Source organism: Ictidomys tridecemlineatus, chromosome 3 (assembly GCF_052094955.1).
Source record: "Ictidomys tridecemlineatus isolate mIctTri1 chromosome 3, mIctTri1.hap1, whole genome shotgun sequence".
NCBI classification, from domain to species: Eukaryota; Metazoa; Chordata; class Mammalia; order Rodentia; family Sciuridae; genus Ictidomys; species Ictidomys tridecemlineatus.
The window spans coordinates 127,205,183-127,225,444 of NC_135479.1; the positions used below are offsets into that span (position 1 = coordinate 127,205,183).

At 42.0% G+C, this 20,262-nt stretch overlaps 1 long non-coding RNA gene across 1 annotated transcript in view; it reads right to left on the minus strand.

Annotated features, from left to right (window-relative positions):
• Positions 1 to 1,452: 1,452 nt before the first annotated feature.
• LOC120885565 (uncharacterized) overlaps positions 1,453 to 20,262 on the minus strand; it is a 41,890-nt gene continuing 23,080 nt past the window's right edge. Inside the window, exons 2-3 of the long non-coding RNA XR_013435720.1 lie at positions 2,202 to 2,283; positions 1,453 to 1,952 (exon numbers count right to left, since the gene is read on the minus strand). This is a non-coding gene — a long non-coding RNA (uncharacterized LOC120885565). The remainder of the gene's footprint in view (positions 1,953 to 2,201; positions 2,284 to 20,262) is intronic.

The window sequence follows — 20,262 nt, forward strand, 5'->3', positions numbered from 1 at the left end:
GCGACGCAGAGGGCATCCTTGCTACTTTGCCCAGAACGATTCTGCAAGCCTCAGTGCAGCCTTCTGCTCAGCAGCTGCCCAACTGCCATAAAGACTGGAGCCAATGGAAGCCAGCATCACCTCCTGGAGACACAGTAATCTCAGGTGACTGTGCCTGAAGTACAAAAAGGCGACCACATCTGCAGTTCCAGAGGCTGCGGAAGACTAGGACAACATCTAAGATCTAGGAAAGCTGTGCTTCTCTTGCCCCAGCCCAGTGGCCTTCGGGGAAATCTGTGGGTCCTAGCTCAACCACCACAACTATGTTGCTTGGGCAGAGCTCTAGGACCACCTCCTGCAACTGCTCCACCCACTGCCTTCCTGGGACCTGAGGGCAGGCTTCTTCCCCTTCTCTAGGTGCACAGCCAACTGGAAGTTTCTGCAAAGGACCCTCTTCCATTTTCTCCCTGTTGGCCCTGTCTCTCCTCTCTCCATATGAGACCAGTTACCTTTTTGACATTGAGATTATTATGGGACCAATTTTTCATCATATTCAACTTAAATTGGAATCGTTTGCTTCTTGGTCACATATTCAAAATTTGAATCTGGAGGCAGATACATCCTTGTATGAAAATTAAAAAAAATAATATGAATGAGTGTCAGGTTGTTGTTTGTTTGTTTGTTTGTTTTGTGATACTTGTCCTAATGGGGAATGTGGTGCTCTACCACTGAGCTACACATCTTGCCCCCTACTCCCTTTTAATATTGAGGCAAGGCCTATGTTTTCCAGGCTGACCTAGAATTGGCCATCCTCCTGCTTCACTCCTTCCAGCAGCTGGGATTACAGGCCTGTTTGCCACTGTGCCCATCTGGAGTTAAATGAGGTCATTAGGGCTGTGGTCCTAGTGATAGAACTCAGCTGCAGCAGCTTTTGTATTCTTTACCAAAGCGGGGGAGGGGGTGGAATTGAGCTGAGATGCAAGAGCAAGTTGGGAGCTGTGATCAGCACCATTCTCCCAGTCCTTGGCCATCCTAACAGTGTGTCTGTATTGGAGTGGAAGGAACTTAATTAAGCCTATTGAGAGTGTGTGGGACTGGGATGGGGGAGGCAGTCAGGGACTGCTGCTGTATTGGCTCCAGGCTTGTCTCCAATATAGATGGTTTGAGAACATAGGAAGAGATTCTAAAATTGTAGGAGAGTTGCAGGAGCTTCTAGGAAAAGGAACACAGAAAACAATGGTAGAAAAATAGAAAGTTGGGAAACATGGGGGGAATAAGGAGACTCAGAACTCACTACATTTTCCTCGAGCAGTATTCTCAGCCCTTCATAACATTAGAATCATTTGGGGAGCTGAAGAAAAACAACAAACAACCCCAAAACTCTAGAAAGTTCAAAACTTAAGACATTGGTTGGGGTGAGAGTTTTAATATTTTGGGTAAATTTTAATTAACTCCTGTGAGCACATTTTCTCATTTGATACACTAGGATTACAGATTTCTTCCCAGTGAGAGTTAAATGACAGCATATGCAAGGAAATTCCCACATTCAGTTATGATTCAGTGAAAAAGTGAATGCTAGCACAGCAGCCTGAATCCAACACTTACTATAGGGTTGTGTTATTATATAGATTTAACACTGGCTCACATACCAGCGACTGGAGCTCTGCCATATGCCTGCATATGCTGGAGAGAAGCAGACCCTGAACACTGGCATCTGCTTCTTGCCCCCAATGGTGATGATGCTGTCACCTTGTTTTTCAGGTGACACCTTCTCTCTGCTGGCTTCCAAAGGGTGAATCCAAAGGCTTCCACAGATTCTATGCCTTCTAGGTGGATTCATCTGAGAGACTGCGATTGGTATCTGGGAACCTGGTGAAGTTCACTCCCTCTGGCCTGCTTACTGTGATCAGATGGGAGAGGCTCCTCCTGGATATGTGGCTTGCAGTAGGTGTTGGGTAAGCAGGTGGGCGGCCCTAGTAAAGGAGCAGAAGGCCTCGGGTGAGTGAGGAGACAGACCACAGCCACAGGTGAACCATCCCAGAGAAGATGAAACCCGCCTTTAGCCTTTTGGATACAGCGGCCCTAGGAGAAGTAGAGACTGTGCTCAAGGTGGGTCTTCAGGTTTAAACCTCGACAACAGCTCAGGCTTTGCCCCTACACCTGCCTCCTTCCTAAGAGCAGCTCTTTAGCTGTATTCTCCAGTTTCATTTGCCTCAGTTTACCTTTTGACCACTCTGATGCCTGGTGCAACTGGTTTTTCTTTCCACAGAGGCCCAAGGAGACTTCAGCAGCGCCCTTCAGTAGCTAAAGGAAAAGAGAAAGGACTCTTTTAGGGGTGCTTAGCGCTTTACCTTCCCAAAGCAGTCCGGGGTATTCGACCTTCTGATGCCACCTAGTGGACAGCTAACGTCAAAACACCGGGAGGCCAGAGGCTCTGTGAAGCAGGTGAAAAGCCCACAGGGAATGTGGATTTTCTAAGTGGGGTTATTGTCGCTCAGTCTGATGACAGTTTCCAACTGAAACAAAGTTCTGAGGGATCTTAATATAGTTGCCATCTTCCTCTCCATCATTTCCTTTATCCTTCCAATGCAAGTGTTTAGAGCTCTGCCCATGGATGGGAAATGAACATTCAGGTAGTTAGAGAATGCAGTAGGAGGAAAGTTCCCTATAAAACTAATCAGTCTAATAAAGTTAATGAGCCCTCAGAGCTTCTGAGAAAGCCCCTAGCCATGTGTTTTTGTAACTTGCACACTTAATGTTTTTCAGTCTTCCTTAAATAGATTCCTCTAACCCTCCCCCAATTGCGTGAGCTTCCTCTTCCACAAAATCTGGATACACCCCTAGCTGGACTGGTGAGTATCACAAGTGGACCTGGGAATTTCAAAGGATATGGCTGTCAAAAAGGTGCTAGGGAGAGGGGAAAGAGAAAGAAGGAACTATAAAGACCTATTGGGGAAGGAGGAGGACTGGGTTGGCTTTGGGCTAAAACTCAGAGCTTAGTAAAACCTGAGAAATTGCACTTTGCCTCAGGCTCTCCTTTCTGTCTCTTCCTGCTTCTGGATTTGCCCACTTGATCTTCTTGTTCCTACCCAGGGCCACTACAATGGTGCCCTCATGGGTAATGTTGAATTGCAAGAGATTTGGCTGGTGGCCCAGAGTAAGTAATCTGGGAGTAGGTTATTGTTTTCATTTCTTCTATAATTAATTATTTTTGGTGCTAGGTATTGAACTCAGGGGCACTCCACCATTGAGCCACATCCTAGCCCTATTTTGCAATTTAATTAGAGACAAGGCCTTACTAAATTGCTTAGCACCTCACTTTTCTGAGGCTGGCTTTGAGCTCATGGCCTCTTGCCTCAGCCTCCAGAGATGTTGGGAATATAGACATTCATCACTGTGCCCAACTCATTTCCTCTTTTTTGACTTTAAATGTTTGTTATAAACATTTAGTGACCTTTAATAAATTAAGCTTAACAAAGTCAAAATCTTTTTTCTTTAATCTAAAAACTTTAAAACTTTAAAAATATACATATGCTTTATTAGTATTCTGTATATTTGTCTTTTGTTACTATATTTTCTCCAAAAGTAATGCCAGTTTAAACTTACCTCTTGTATTTGATCAACAGATGTAGACAGTTCAATAAGGTTAAATGCCTCATTTTTTCCAATGACATCTACTTTATAATATATGATTTCCAAAATTTGTTTAAGAAATTTTGTCTGGCTAGGCATGGTGGTACACACCTGTAATCCCAGCAGCTCAGGAGGCTGAGGTATGAGGATAGAGAGTTCAAAGGTAGGCTCAGCAATTTAGCAAGCCCTAATCAACTTAGTGAGACCCTGTCTCTAAATAAAATACAAAAAAAGGCTGGGGATGTGGCTCAGTGGTTGAGTGTCCCTAGATTCACTCCCCCATACAAAAAAAAAAAAAGAAAAAATAATTCTGTGTAATTGCAATGTCATAGATATTCTGTGTTTTCTTGTAGTGAAATTTAAATTTTCATATTTAGGTCCTTATTTATGGCTTATATTACTTTTGGGTATGAGGTAGAGATTTCACAATTTCATCTCTATATGAAAATTATAAATCCCAATATTATTTCACTTATCGATATGAAATGTCTCCAGTTTACACAAAATATTTATTTTTTTGTCTGCTTAAGCCAATTAATGTTTCCCCTAATTAATTGTCTCACCAGAAAGAATAGAAACACTGATTAAAAAGGATGAATTCCAGGTGGCCATATTTGCTACTCACCCTCTTGGAGTGGGCACATCATAGGTCAGGTGTCATTTCTGATTTCTGATGTCATCCTTTGTCTCCACACCTGCCTTACTGATCTGACTAAAGGGCAGTGATGTCCTTCACCTCTACATTGCCAGCATCTAGCAAAATGCCTGGACCTTCAGCACTGTGCATAGTTTGTTGAAGAGCAGAGCATTTGGCCTGGTAATAATGGAGATGAATCCTCAGCTGATGTCTACTGATCCCAATGGAGCTGAACACTGACTACCACTGTGCTCTCCTCCACTGCCCCTCCACTCTGTGTTTTTTTTTTTTTTAAGAGAGAGAGACAGAGAGAGAGACTTTTTTAATATTTATTTTTTAGTTTTCGGTGGACACAACATCTTTATTTTATTTGATTGTGGTGCTGAGGTTCAAACCCAGCACCCCGCGTATCCAGGCAAGCACATTACAGCTTGAGTCACATCCCCAGCCCATGGGATTTTTAAGTCTGAATTCTAAGACCTTCCTTGAATTAGCTCCAAGTGTAGAGCCAAACCCAGCTTGGAAGTCCTGAGGTCTTGACTATAGCTTAAAGATTCTGGTTTCTGTTTCAGCCCTTCTTTGATGAATTGACTCAATATCATTTTCTCAGTATCAGTGTCCTGTTTCTTGTAAACAAAACTGGATTTGGCCATTTGCTCTGCATTGACTACTGTGAGGATTTGTGGGTAACTGTAACTAATATCTTCAGCCAGGGAAACAAGCATATTGGAAGAGCACTTACATGGGTGAGTACTTGAGTTAAACCCCATCACTGCAAGAAAGAAAAAAAGAGAATGCATTCTCTGATTGGTTTATGGAAGATTGAAAGATTCAGTTTCTGGAAAAGTGAAATAGATCTGGAAGCATGAAAGATTAGACCAAGTGAAGCCAGAATTAGACAGGTAGTCAGTATAGATAGGTAAATTGACTTAGGTCACACCAAGGAGACTAATTTTGAGTAAGTCTGAGAAGTTGGACACTGTCTCCTGAGGGATTGAAATGTTAATTCCTTCAGAGCCCTTCCTCCACCCTTATCAAGAATCTATCCCTGCTCCATCCTGTTGCCAAGGTAACCTGTCCCAGGAATTGCTCCTCCCTACAGGGAGCTATCAGGTTGCTAATGTGTCCTTGGCTACTCCATCCTGCCCTTTTCCCTTCAGCCCACCTGTTTCCCACCTTTGGGCCATCCCACCAAACATTCCTAGGCCTAGTGCTGGGCCTAGTCACATAGGGAAGAAGGAGAAAGATAAGGGGGGAAAGGCAGGAGAACAGGGCTGGGGTTGTGGCTACCATTTCAGGATTCTGGGTTTGATCTTCAGCACCACATAAAAATAAATAAATAAAATAAAGGTATTGTGTGGAGCTACAACTCAAAAAATAAATAAATAAAAAGGCAGGAAAACAAAGGAAGCCTAGGACATACAAAAATGGCAGAACACCTCACTTCTTAGGATACCAGGATACCAGCTATGGCCCCCTTCTCCCTTGAGGGAGAAATCTGTGTTACACAGATTTTTAAATAAATCCCTCTTTATTTGCTTGCCTTGATGTGAAAGGTGAGTGACTCACTGGAGACAGACGTTCAACCAAGAGATTTTATTGGGAAGCTGATTGAAGGGGAAGAAAAGGAGAGGCAGAGAACAGAGAGGAGAGGAGGAGGGCAGAGAGAAAGAGAGCAGGGAGAAGAGGATGAAAGCAGAGACTGCAGTAGAAGAAGATAGTGAGAAACTGATGTGACTCCATTTTTTACAACAGCTTCTACCTCAAGGCCTGTCCAGAGGGAGGAGGCTTGACCTTTGTCTTTAGAAAAACCCACAGAGTACTCCTAGGCACATTCCCACCCTGCTGAGTTGTTTGTCTGCAAATACAGGAGAGATCTGTGGTGCCAGGTGTCCCTGACTCAGGCTAGGTGAGGACCCATAGCAACCCCCTAGCAACCACCAATCAGCATGAGACAGGGAAAATACCTGGGATGCCAGATGACCCCACAGTAGTCTCAGTGGTTGATAACATGTTAGGAAACCATGTAGTTTAGCACATATACCCCTCACAGATTAAACAAATCAGTTCAAATGAATCCCCCCTCTTGTACTAACCAATACCCTTCCCCAACTTGTTCCTGCCAGTGAATGTGCTAATCAATGTTAAGAGTTGTTGTTTGACTTTCCCATGGTGTGGAATGATTTGCTTTGTGATGTTGTGACACATAGAGTATCCCCCCCAAACCTATAAAATCTCACTGAACTAACCACAGGGCTCACTCCTCGGGACTGCTGCATTGGAGAAATGGTTCTGAGTCCAGGCTCGAGCTTGCAATAAAGACTCTTGTATGATTGCATCAGATTAAGCTTCTGGAGGTCTATCAGGGTCCCATGAATCTGGCATCACAAGGCAGAGAGAAAGAAAGTAGAAGATAGGAGAGAAAGAAGAGGAAGAGGGCAGAGAAGAAGAGGAAGATGGCAGAGAGTGTGAGCTTGCAAGCTTTGGCTTAAGAAGGGTTATGTAGGTGATGTGGCAGGTGCTGATTGGAAGGGTGACTCAGGAAAAGAGAGTGCACACTGTGTCCAGTGGGGATTGGTCAAGAAAAACCTTTGAATTTTATGCTTTTCAGCTTGGCACCCTTCAGAGAGGAGGAGAGGGGTTAAGGGATTCTGTAATGTTCTCTGGAGACTTAACTTCAGCAGGGAGTCTCCTATGCACCCAAAATGATGTGCTTCTCTAATGTTCAAACTGCAACATGTGAGGAAGCAGAACTTGTCACTGATAACCGATGGTATCACAAGGACAGGCTACAATTGGTAAAGAATTTTATTAAAATATATTTTTAGTTGTCAATAGGCATTTGTTTATTTATATATGGTGCCAAGAATCAAACTAGTGCCTCACACACACTATGCAAGTGCTCTGCCCCTGAGGCCCAACCCCAGCCCTGGTAAAGAATTTTTAAGAAGCAGCAGCAATCATTGGTAATAGCCAAAGTAGGGAATATTTGGTCATTTTTTGTGGTTAAGACAATACTCAGGATTTTGTCTGTGTTCACAAGTGATTATAGAGTTGTCTTGTATTCATGTTGACTCACTATTGGCATGAAGGGTCTTGTCTGATGTTGATGTTCTATGAAATTATTCAGTAGGAGAGCACCAAGGGCTAGCTTCTTGCCATACATTTGAGCATAGTCGAGTAGCACCCAGCTAATGGATCTCAGGACTGCTTTTCTCCTTTTAATGTGTTCTGCCATTATGTTTCTTAAGGTAAGCCTGAGTGTACACATTGGAGAATGAATTCATTTTGTGTCTGAAGTAGCAAAAATACCATGCTGTGGTCATAATGTGGGTTAAAAATACAAAGCTTTAGAGACTTTAGAGTCTTAGAAACTTTATGCTTGTGACAGAGGCAACTTAGTTTACAGTCTACACAGGTCATAGATGCTGCCCTGTAATAGATGCTACTCAGGCCATAAGATTTATTCAGGTCATAGGGGCTACTCAGATCATAGAGTCTACAAATTTTATGGAATATACACGTCACAATGGCTATTTGGGCCATAGAGGCTACTCAGGAAACAGAAGATACGCAAAATATTTGGGAGATTCAGTTTATAGAGGGTATGAAAGTAGTATTCAGGCCACAGATTTGGGTACATTCTAAAAGCTACACAAGTCATAGAGGCCATTCAGGAAACTGAGGTTACTTGGTCCCTTGAGAGAGCAGATCACAGGTTTTACTCAGTTGTGTTAGACCACTCAAGAGATAAAAGATACACAGTTATACAGGATACTCAGGACACAGAAACTATGCAGATCATCCAAGCTACACAAAAAATAGAGGAAACACAGGTGATCAGGGTTACTAAGATTCTTTAGGCTACACAGGTAATAGAGGAAATGCTGGCCAAAGTGTTTTCTTGGTCATTGAAGCTACACATGTCAAAGTGGCTATCAGTAGAGGCTAAAGGGGTCATTTAGGCCACTGAAGCCATAAAGGCAACATAGATCATAGAATTACACAGAACACAGATGCTATCCAGGTCATACAAAATAATCAGGTCATAGATATTACTTAGTCATAGAGCCTGTACTGTCCATAGTGGCTATGGACATAATAGAGTCTACACAGGTGATAGGAGCTTCACAATAGGAGCTATGCATGTCATTGAAGTTTCATGGGACATAGAAGTTACTCAGATCATAAAGGCTACATAGGCCATGGAGGCATATAAATATAGAAGATACTCACATAAAAGAGCAAGATATGTAGGCCATAAAGTCTATGAAGGTCACAGAATAAATGCAGGAAAAATAATCTACATGATAAAGATTACACAAGCCTTAGATGTCTCAGCTCATAGATCCTACACATGTCTATTCAGATCTTTAAGGCCATACAGGCATAAAACTTACACAAGTCTTAGAGGTGCACAATGGCATAGAGGTTATGCTTATCATAGAGGCTACGCAGATGTTAGAGGCTTTTTAGATTATAGAGTTGATGAAGAACATGCAAGGTACAAAGATCATAGGGGCTATTAAGTGAATGAAGTCTAATAAGGCCATAAAGGCCAGGAAGGTCATGTGGGCTACACACATTACAAAAGACACACAGATCTTAGAGGATATATAGGTCTTAGTAGGTACAAAGATCATAATGGCTACTGAGGTTATGTAGTCTATTCAGGTCATTTAGGCAATTCAGCTCATAGATACTACAGAGGTTATAGAAGCTATACAGGATGTAGAGGCTACTCAGGCATAGAGATGATACTGATTAAAGGGGTATCTCAGGTCATAGGGATTATGCATGTCATATAAGTTAGGCTAGCAATAGAAGATTCTCAGTACCATAGAGCTATATCCATTGAGGATTCAGAGGCAATAGAGACTACTCCAGTCATACTCAGGCCCCTAAGCTTTGTAGTTCACAGAAACTAAGCAAGTCATACAGGTAATGCAGATCATAGATACAACACAGGCTATAGAATCTACTCAAGATATAGAGGCTACTTGGATAATAGCTAAACAGGTCAAAGACTCTCAAAACATTTGGACTACTCAGGCCATAAAAGCTATGCAGGTCACAAAAGATTAACAGTTCATAGAGGCTACTCAGTCATAGAGGCAATGCAAGTCATAATGGCTATTAAGTCATAGAGGCTACTATATTGTTTAGGATCTCCAAGTCATGAAGGTGGTTCTTGGAAGCAGAACAGACCATACAGGCTACTCAGGGTCTAGAGCCTACCAAAACCTTATAAACTCTTAGGTCATTTAAACTACCCATGCCATAGAAATATTTCAGATCATAGAGGCTATGAAAATAACAGATGATTTGCCTGTCATAGAGAGTACACAGATCATAGGGGCTAAGCAGGGCAGAGTCTTCTCAGACCATAAAGCCTATGCAGGTCATAGAGGCTATTCAGGTCATCATGGTTGCTAGGTCATACAGTTTACTCAGGACATTTAATCTATTTAAGAATATTCAGAGGTTAGATGATTAGATTATTAGAGCTTTAACACAATTATGGATTAATCCACTAATATGAATTAATTGGGTGATGACTGTAGAAACATAGGACGTGGCTAGAAAATGTGGGCCATTGGGAAGTGTGTCTTAGGGTTTACATATTGTCTCCTACACAGACCTCTCTCTCTTTTCTGGTGATCATGGCCTGAGAACATTTCCTGTGACATGGGATTCCACCATGATATTCTGCCTCTCCTGGAGCCCCAGAATTATTGAGTCAGCCATCTATGGACTGAGACCACCATAAGCATGAACCCCCAAATAAACTTGTCCTCTACATTGTTCTTGTCAGATATTTTGGTTAAACCATTGAAAACACTGACTAAAGTGGAAATTTTTACTGAGAAATAAGATTATGTCTGTGAAGAACCTGATCATGTGTTCAAAAGCCTTTAGAGAGGTTTTTGTTGGAAGAATTTTGAAAACATTAGAGATATGTGAGCTGGAAAAGTTTCAGAATGTTGTAAGTAGATCTTAATGGGTGATTGTGGTGGGAGCTCCAAAACTGGAATGCCAATAGAATGCTGAACAATAAAGACTGAGCTCACAAGGTTTCAGAGGAAGAGAAGTCAATTAGAAATTGGACTAGGGGCCATTCATGTCATTTCTGGTTAAAAGTTGGCTATATTTTGCTTCAGTGCTGAGTCTTTTTGCCAGGCTAAATTTAAAAATGATGTACTAATTAATCTGATGGAGGTAATTTCAAATCTGTACAGTATTTAGATGTTGGTATGGTTATTGCTGGTCACTCTTAATCAAGTTTACTGTGTTAATCAGGAGAAGAAAACAGAGCACAAAGATTTGAAAAACTTGAGATTGGCCATAAAAGTTTGACTGAAATTGGGTTAATTGGGAAATGCTTTAGTCTCTAAAGAAATGCTAAGTATTTTACCCAGGAACAATGGAAGATGTGACTTGAGGCCTTCTCAGAATTACTAAGACAACACCCATCCCAGGCTTAAGGTTGTGAAGGTAAAAATTTCTTTAAGAATAGGTAATAGAGACACCCTGCTTGCATATGGAGGCAGGTTAAGAAGTTTTTTTCACCATACTCAGCTATCCAGGCACTCAGCCAGAGCTGCCACAGGGATCTCAGAAGGCTTGCCTATTGCTCAAAATGATGGTAGAATTTGGTGTCAACCACATAGTGATGGTTTGTAGGGAATGCATGGGGCTATGGTTTGGGAGTCATGGAGGCAGGCAATGAGATTTCAAAAGAAGGCTTGGGAGGCCAAGCAAAATAAAAGAGTCAGAGTTCTGATTGGCTGTCCAGATATGGTGATACTTGAAGATATGAAAAGGAAGATATACAAAGGAAACCAACATTCAAGCAGAGAAACCTGAGATTAAGAGATGCCAGTAAAGAGGGACATCTGCCTAGGAAAGCTACGGTAATTGAGCAGAAACAAGACTAGACTGAGGTCATGTGGTACGTATCAATGGAACTCATGGTAGCATCCTTTTTGTGGCCTGGAATGTATTTTTATATATTGAAAAAAAAATGCATGAAGAAGATGATAGGAGCAGTGGAGCGCTTTGCAGTATGTTAGTGCTAGACACACAGCACCATCTTGTCCTATCAAACCCTGCTAAGTGTTTCAGCACCTTATGTACTGAAAACATGAAGATAAGCTTACACATAGGGTCAGGGTGACTGCACCTGGGAGCAGAAACTCCAATCATGAAGAAGGGCAATGGCATGGGAGGCCAAGCCTAGGCCTTGGTTTGTTTTTTATTTTTATTCTTCTATTCTGTTCCACTGGTCTCCATGTCTATTGTGGTACCAATATCATGCCATTTTTGTTACTATAGCTCTATAGTATAATTTAAGAAGGATGCCTCATTCTTGACTTTTGTCACTTGCTTTGGCTCTTCAGAGCCTCTAATTTTTCCAAATAAGTTTTATGACTGATTTATTTCTATAAAAGAACATCATTGAAACTTTAATAGCAATTGCATTAAATCAGTATAGTGCTTTTAGTTGTATGGCCACTTTGAAAATACAAATCCCAAGGGGCTGAAAGGCAATTTGGCATGGTCTTACTTCAGAAGAGGTTCAAGTGATTGAAGAGGTGACCTCAATTTCTTGGCATTAGAACCTAACAGAACTTAGAACTCTAGTAACCAGTCATATACATTCTAGAGGTAGTACCTTGTTCTAGTTCATGTGAAGGGAGATACTTTAAAGAGCAAAATGTTTTCTTGATGATTCCAAACTTTCCAAGCTTGTAGCACAAAAATTTCCAGAGAATTTGCAATGAATGGCTGGAACAAGTTATTCCATGTTGAAATTTTGACCCAGCTGTTACGTTTGTACCTTTGGAAATGGCTGTCAGGGTGGATATGTAAATATTCGATAATACTTTTTCTACTCAGATATTTATCCAATGACCTCATTCTATAATCTGGTGTCATCACTAGATGGAGGTCTATATACACATTTATGTATATTTGATCTGGGACTAAAAGTTTTCAATGGGAGTCAGCTGAGATAGACAACATTAAAGATTATCCCACATGTCAGACAATCTCTCTGCAGAGTTCCAAGTAGATAATCAGGGATTATTTATGAAATCTGCCTCAATGGGGAAAGATCAAGTACACAACACAATCAATAATGATATCTCTGTTTTTAAGCAAGAAGAGTCTCCAGAAGGAACTCTATAAGTAGAAAGTTGTATGATATATATAGAATGGGGCCAGGACAGATACCAAGTTTGGGAACTTCTCTAAACTCCATCCTAACTCTTTACCTCTGAAGGACCTATATTCCTATTCCCAAAGGAATCTAGACTCTATGACTCCTCTGGCAATCTAATAGGTGAAAATCTCCAGTTCACATACTTGTAGAAAGAATAGAGAATATATGGTTTTTTATTTAAATGGGTAAGACATATTTCTTCACTGTTGCTATTATTTTTGTTTTGGATAACTGTCCCAGGTAGCCCATCTAGCAGTCAACTCCACTGTACTTTTAGTCCTTTTATAAGACTTCAATACCAGGAAAGTATTTACCAAAAAAAAAAAAGAGTGATGGTTACACAAATTCTTGTACATATTCTTGAAAATGTATCATATCATAAAACAAATCACTATGGGCCATTGTGTAACATGCTGTGTTCTCACATGCTTTTATTCTATTCCAGTAACAAATGCCATTTCTTGCAGCAGTTGGGCATAATGCTGGTAGAATCATGTGATTCAATTGCACTTTCATTTGGCCATTCTTCAGAGATAGAAAATGTATGTCCTAGTGAGCTGCATCACTATAATTGGCTGTCACAAGTCAAAGCCACAAAGGGGATTTAAGGAGAAAAATTTGTTGGTCCTAATTCTAGATGCTATATATCAAAGTGCTTGCTGGAATGATTTCCTTTGTGGCCCACTCTTTGGCATGTAGATTGGTTTTTTTTTTCTTTCTATATGTTTGAGTGTCATTTTTCTGTGTTTCTCTTATCTTTATTGCTACTTCTTATAAGAAAACTTAACTAGATTAGATCTCACATAAATTAATTAGATTAACATTAATCCTGTTTTTAAGAAACCTATATTCAAATGGAGTCACAGTCTGAGGTACTGAGTATCTAGAACAACAACATATGAGATTAGGGAAAGGACACAAGTCAGCCCATACCATAAAATAGTCTTCTTCTTCCAAAGAAAGGCTCCTGGGAAAAAGAATACTGAGCAAAGGGATATGTACTTGTAATATTATAATAGTTATAATCAGATTATAACACATAGTGCTGTTAAAGTTGCATTGCCACTAGAAATCTCTGATGGTAACTGTTTCTCTGCAGCCACAATCCTCTGGGTGTTAGCATTAAAAACATAATTTTGTTGGGTTAATCTCTTGTCCATGTGGCAAATAAAATCACCTCCTGCCATTTTTTTAAAAAATTCCCAACTGACAAGCTTGAGTTACCTTTCAGCTGATTATGAGCCATTTAGACTTTTTTCTTCCCTGAATCATACTCAGATTCTGGGTCCTGTGATACGCTCTCTTGCACCTTGTATTCTTCAAGCACTTGCTCCTATGAGGAACCTGGGTTGACAAAGCTTAGGTTCTGAAGACTTTCTATAGCATCAAAGGACAAACAATTTTGTCTCAATACAAAGGGACCTCCTGGGGTGTCTTATTTAGGCTCTTTATTTAAAGTGGGGAATAAATAATATTTCTCCACACTGATAGTTCCTAGCAGGAGCAAACCAGACTTCTAGGAGCTTCTAGGAGGAATTTCTTACAGTTCTGTCTGTGGGCAATTCTCAGTTCTGACACATGCTGCTGAGAAGCCAATGATATCTAGAAGTCTGTCTTTTCTCATGTCTAAAATGGGGTGTTTTTTAGAGGATATAGGTGGGTAATGGCTTAATGGAGGGAATTTATATAAGTAGATACTTTGGCTTCACAGCTGAAATCTACACAGTTAACTTCCACATTTTGGAAGTTAACTGTGTAGATTCTGCTTAAACATTATCTGACACCTATACCAATTTTCTTTCAGAAGCTTACAACTTTGTCATCATGGGCATTCCTGTCATTCGCCTGCCCAAGTACATCACCTCTTCCTTGTCTAAACTTGAGATTCTAATTCTCCAATTATTCATGGTACTGCCAATATGTCCCTTTTTTTTACCTCATTTTACTCCATGCCTCAAATAAAGAAGTTTTCTGTTACATGCCTCTATAGCCTATGTTCATCTGTGTTTAAAAACATGGAACTTGGTGGTCAATTACATCTTTCTAGAGAAGCTTGTTCTATAATTGACAAACTCTTTTGAAACTAACATATACCAGGATCAGTCGATAGATATTTTTTTTATGTTTAAAGGGAGGTTGAGATGAATTCTTAGCTGGTGTTTGCCAATGATGTTAACTGAACTCTGATTCTCTGGATCTTGGAATGGGAGCCCTAAGATGACTCAGATTATGAAAAGGTTATTTCTGTGTTTTAATATGTAATACATGGTCTAAAATTTTATGTACATGCATCATAAATCCTGATATTTAAAAATAATCATTATTTTCAAGTATGAAGAGAATATAAGGAATGTTGCAAGAGTGTTATGATCTGGTAGAGGTATTTTGGCTTTGAATTGAGACTGAGTTCATCCTTCAGGATGCCCAGCTGCTTATTAGTTGTAGGACTTTGATCACAGGAGAAAACAGATTTTGTAGTCTGGCCTAAGGTCTAAGGCCTCACTGCCAATGCAAAATTCACTTTAAACACACTAGAGTTAAGGATGTAGACATATTAAAGGGTATGTGTCCCCCACATTTGGGACCCCATCTGCCTTTGTTTGCTCTCTAATATCGCATGGAAAAGAACCATGACCAACATCTAGTGGACTTCTGCCCTCTATGGCTTCTGCCCCTATGTAATCCTGGATGGGCGCCCAAGTGCCTCCAATGCTTACCCAGAAGGATGTTGACTCCCTGAGCATAACCATCCTCTGGACTTGGTGATACTAGAGACTGGGGAATGCCCCACTTCTGTCCTCACCTTCACATCTCACCATGGGCAGCTCCTTATCCATTCCCTCTCATCCTCTAGGCTTCCTCCTGGCTTACTGGTTCTCTTTTCCTGGACCTAACCAACAAAAAACATATCCATTTGTGCAATAAGACCTGGTCTCAATATCCTTTGGATAATAACTATGAATGGCCATTTATTGGCACTCTAGATCCCAGTATTATTAGGGATCTTTTCAACTATTGTGAGCACTGGGAAAATGGAAATTGATATCATCTGTTCAGATCTTCTCCTCTCTTCTAAGCCCTCTCTGCAACTCTTGATCTCCCACACAAGTCCTCTTAGCTCTCACATCCCCTTTCTTTCTAATGAAGCTGCCACAGCAACTGTCCCCTTGGCCCCTCTGCCCTTCTTTCCTCCTGCTCCATGTTCACAAGCTGCTGCTACCCCACCCATATCTCTGTGTCCCTCTCAAGGTGCCTGGGAGTCAATGGTTTAATCTGGGTTCATATACCTTTCTCTTTGTCACATCTTCCACAGATAGAAAAGTTGCTTAGGTCCTATACTTCAAGTCCCATCACATTATATGTCCTTATGATCTTGTCTAACACCCTCCTGTCAAAGGAGCACAGGCAAGTTTTGGAGCAAGCTAGAAATTATGCTGATGAGGTACAAGAGATCTCTCTGAAGCCAAACCTGATTTAAACACTAACTGTAATTATAATTTGGAGTATTAACTAGTAAAAAACCAATGCATTACTTGCTTCATGGCAGGACTTAGAAAGGCAGCACATAAGGCTATCAATTATGAAAAGCTCCAGGAAGTCATCCAAGATAAAAATGAAAACACTTCAGCATTTTTAGGTCACCTGATGAAGACTTTATTTCAATATACTAATCTGGCCCCTGAGATTCCAGATGGAAGACAACTACTAATGACCTACTTTTTCTCCCAGAGTGTCCCCAATATTAAGGCCAAACTAAGGTGCCTCAAGAAGAGGTCCGTAACTCCCAAAGCTGAGGTTCTCAGAGTGGACTTTAATGTTTATAACAGGAGAGATGAGAAGGCCCGGAAGCAAAAATATCAGATGTTCCCTTAAGCCATCCAGCCAGCCTCAGCATCTGTCTCTGTATCCACTGGCCCATGGAAGAGTCCCTCGGGACTGCCTGGACCCTTTTTTAAATGTGGTCAGATGGGTCACTGGGCTTGTACATGTCCTAATCATTGCAAGCTCTAGGCCCTTGTCATAAAACCATCAAGAAGGGACACTGGGCCATTGACTGTCCCCAAGCCCATAGAGGCCCCCAGCCATCCAGCCCTTGTACATCTAGCTTTGTTTGTGCCTTTGGCTCTCTAGTTTTCACCCATGACTTTTGGTCATTCCACAGTGCCCTGTTCCCCTGATGGGTAGGGACATCCTCACAAAGTTGAAAGCTATGCTTTCCTTCTCCCCTCATATATACTTCCATCCAGACTTGCCTGCTGCACCCCTGATTCTCACCCTTACCTTAGGACCATCCCCTATTCTGTCTGCCAGTAACTTCCCAATACCCCCTTCTGAGGTGGTCCCTACTTGTCTGGGATGTTTCAAGTTTTGTATTGTCTCACACTGTAAAGGTAAAATTTCCAAGCTGATTCTAAGCCACAGAGCCTGAGTTAAAGTGTAAAAGACCAGGCATTCTAAAGTTTCCAAAGTGCAGGGATTGGGTTAAAAAGTAAAAGACTAGTATTGTTAGAGTCCCTCTGCTACCCCCCAAAACCTGTGATCCCTGTAGCTGTTAGGACAATACTGGAACTGCCCAGTAAATATTTCCACTGACTTTCTGGTTGTTTAATAGCTAAGGGTTCCGAGTTGCTTGGCACGTAGGCATTGCAGGACCTAAACCAATCAGTTTGAATGTGTACCCCACCTAGGAGCACCAATCACTCCTGCCCTGATTGTTCCCGCCAATGTATGCACTAATCCTGACTCAGGGTTGTTGTTCAATTTTCCCCGCCTCATGATGATTTGTTCTGATGTATGCAAAGCCCCCCACCATCTCCAAAATGTGTACTTAAGCTCCGCTTGAACTCTGCTCTGGGCTCTGGGCTGCTCTCCCTCCTTGAGTGAGCACAGAGTCCCAGCGCACTGGAATGGATCCCCAATAAATATCCCCTTTTGCCAATTGCATGGAGTCAGTCTCTTGGGTGGTCTCTCCCTCCGACGTTTCGCCAGACCTTTTACAACACCACAAGGCCATTCACCTTCATCTCAAAACATTTTGCAGAGCAGCTTTGATCCTGTTCTCCCATCAGTCTTGCTCTCTCCTCTGGGGATATGAGCTGCTTTGGGATCCTGGCCTGAGGGCCCAGGACAATTACCCTTCTTCCATTCACCTAGCACTGTTTTTCTTCACCCACACTCAGCCTCATTTGGGTAACAAGACTTCTCTCTAGAACTTAGCTCTTGGCCCAGCACCAAGGTTCTAGCCCATCCCTTCTGTTGGGTATGTGGGAGACGCCCCAGTGACGTTAGTTTTCCATCTTGTGAGAACATCACAGACTCCCTTACTCCTCCCTCTCTTCTCCAAAGGGCACACCAAGCTGAAGAGTGCCAAATTCAAAAGTTTTCTTGACCAATCTCCACAGGACACAGTGTCCACTTGCTGTTCCTGAGTCACGCTGCCAATTGGCACCTGCCACGCCACCTATGCAATCCTTCTTAAGCTGAAGATTGCAAGCTCACACTCTGCCCTCACACTCTGCTCTCTTCTTCTTTCTCTTCTCTCTCTACTCTATTTCTCTTTCTCTTCACTCTCTTCCTCTGCTCTCTTTCTATCTGCCATCCTCCTCTCCCCTCTCTGCTCTCTATCTCTTCTTTTCTTCCCCTTCAGGCCCCCCCCCAATAAAATCTCTTTGTTGAATCTCAGGTGAGTCACTCACCTTTCACCTTCTCCTTGGCTAGATCACTCTTTGGTCTTGGTTCTCAACTGCTCACCAGAGCTCATGAAAGCCCTGGCCAGGCAACCAAGACTCTATTCAGGCAAAGCCCAGGACTAGGGAAGTAGCAGGTGACTCCCTCTCTCAGTCCCAGACACTGGATCTTGAGGAGATTGGTTGAAAAAACCATTGAATTTGGCATGCTATTTGGTTTGAAGTCCTTCAGAGAGGAGGGTGAGGGTTAAGGGATTCTGTGATATTTTCGCTAGAAGAAACATTAACTTCAGAGAAGAGCCTCCCACACAAACCAACAATGGGGAACTCTCAAATCCCATCTGATTCATGGCTACTTTCTTGCCCACCTAGTTTCACTTCATTTGGCTCCTGATCTAAAGGTCTATTGACCAATTCAACCTTTCAATCTTCATAACTTTTGCTAGCACTCAGAAAAATGGAAGAAAATCCCTTATGTGCAGGCTTTCTCCTTTCTCCATTCAAAGCCTTCCTTTGCTCCTCTTGCATCCCTCCTCAACTTCTAACTGTCACTAAAACTCTGGATTCCTCCAGAGACCCTATTTCTAGACAAACACAGGACCTAGAATTCACCTACATTTTAAAGCCCTAGGCACAATATCCCTGGCCTAGGCTACACTGAAGCTAACATTGAAATACAAAGAACAGACTCAGTAGGCTCAATAGGAGGCCTAAGGGATAAAAAGGATTTAACTTTAATCTTGCCTATCAAGGTAGACTACAGCCTCTCATTAACAAGTCAAAGAAACTCACCTTTGGGGCCTCACTCACCATCCTGTTTCCCCATCGCCTAAAGGGACTGCTCACCTACAAGGGTTTACATGTCTCACACCCTGTTGCATTTTATCTCTACAGGTTTCCCTAGTGGAAGATCCCAGTATTACTTTCCACATGTGTTCATCTTTAAAATCCACTGGTCTCTACCCTCACTCCTCAGTACTCTTTCTACCTCTTCTCCTCTTACCCTTTCATGCATTGAAACTCAGGAGGAGTTTCTTACACATTTCTTTCACATACAGGAAGGTCTCTTGCTCCTGGCAACATACACATGGTTCACAGTTGGCTTCTCCTTTCTTCAGGAGGGAGTCCCTTGGGCAGGGTGTGCTATCATCTCTCTAACTTTGGTTGGTTGTGGAAGCAGCTCCCCTTCCCAATAATACATCCAGTCAGCAGGCTGAACTCATTGCCCTCATCAGAACCTTCACTTTGGCAAAGGGAGCCTTCCTCATTGTCTACACTCTAAGTCCACTTTCCACATACTCCACTCCAATGTTGCTATTTGAAAGTAGCATGGATTCCTTATCACCAAGGAAACTTCAATTACTAATGCCCCTTTTATCGCTGATCTCCTTCAGGCCTCCAACCTTCCCACTGCCATTGGAACTGAAGGATGGCAGCTAAGTAACCCCCTTCTCCAGTGGGCACTTTCTTCCTGACCTCTCTCCTTGTCATTTACCAATGCTTGCCCCCTGCATCATTAGATTTATTCAAGACCAGGTTCAAAGGATCTCTAATCAAACCATGAACCAGCTTCTGTTACAAGACTTTAAACCCCTCAAAAAAATGAGCTGTCCAGTGCAGCATTGCCCAGCACCACCTGACCATCACCATTGCCTCAATGACACCCTGCACCCCTAACAAGGGTTTATATGCTGCCCCTTCCCAGCAGAAAGAAGCTATAGAAAGTTGATATATGACCCTGTCCCTTAAGGGACCCAATAACAAACAGAAAAGTGGGGAATGTAAGATTCTTGCTTAGAATCTATGTGGCCATCTTAAATGACAGCTGCCATCTGAAGAAAAATTTTCACTTTCCACCCAAAGACATTTCTGAGAAAAGCTCACCACTCCCTCATACCAACCCCACCCTTAACTGCCCACATTAGGACCCACCTGGCTGTAACCCCTGAGCTACCCCCATAAAAGTCTCTAACCCCACGCCTGTCTTGGCTATCTCCCTCTGTGGAGAGATGGACATTGTCAGCTCTGACAAATAAACTCTGTGTGTATCTCTGCCTGATCTCCGTCTTTCATTTTTCACTAGCCTTTCCCCTGGTTCCCCG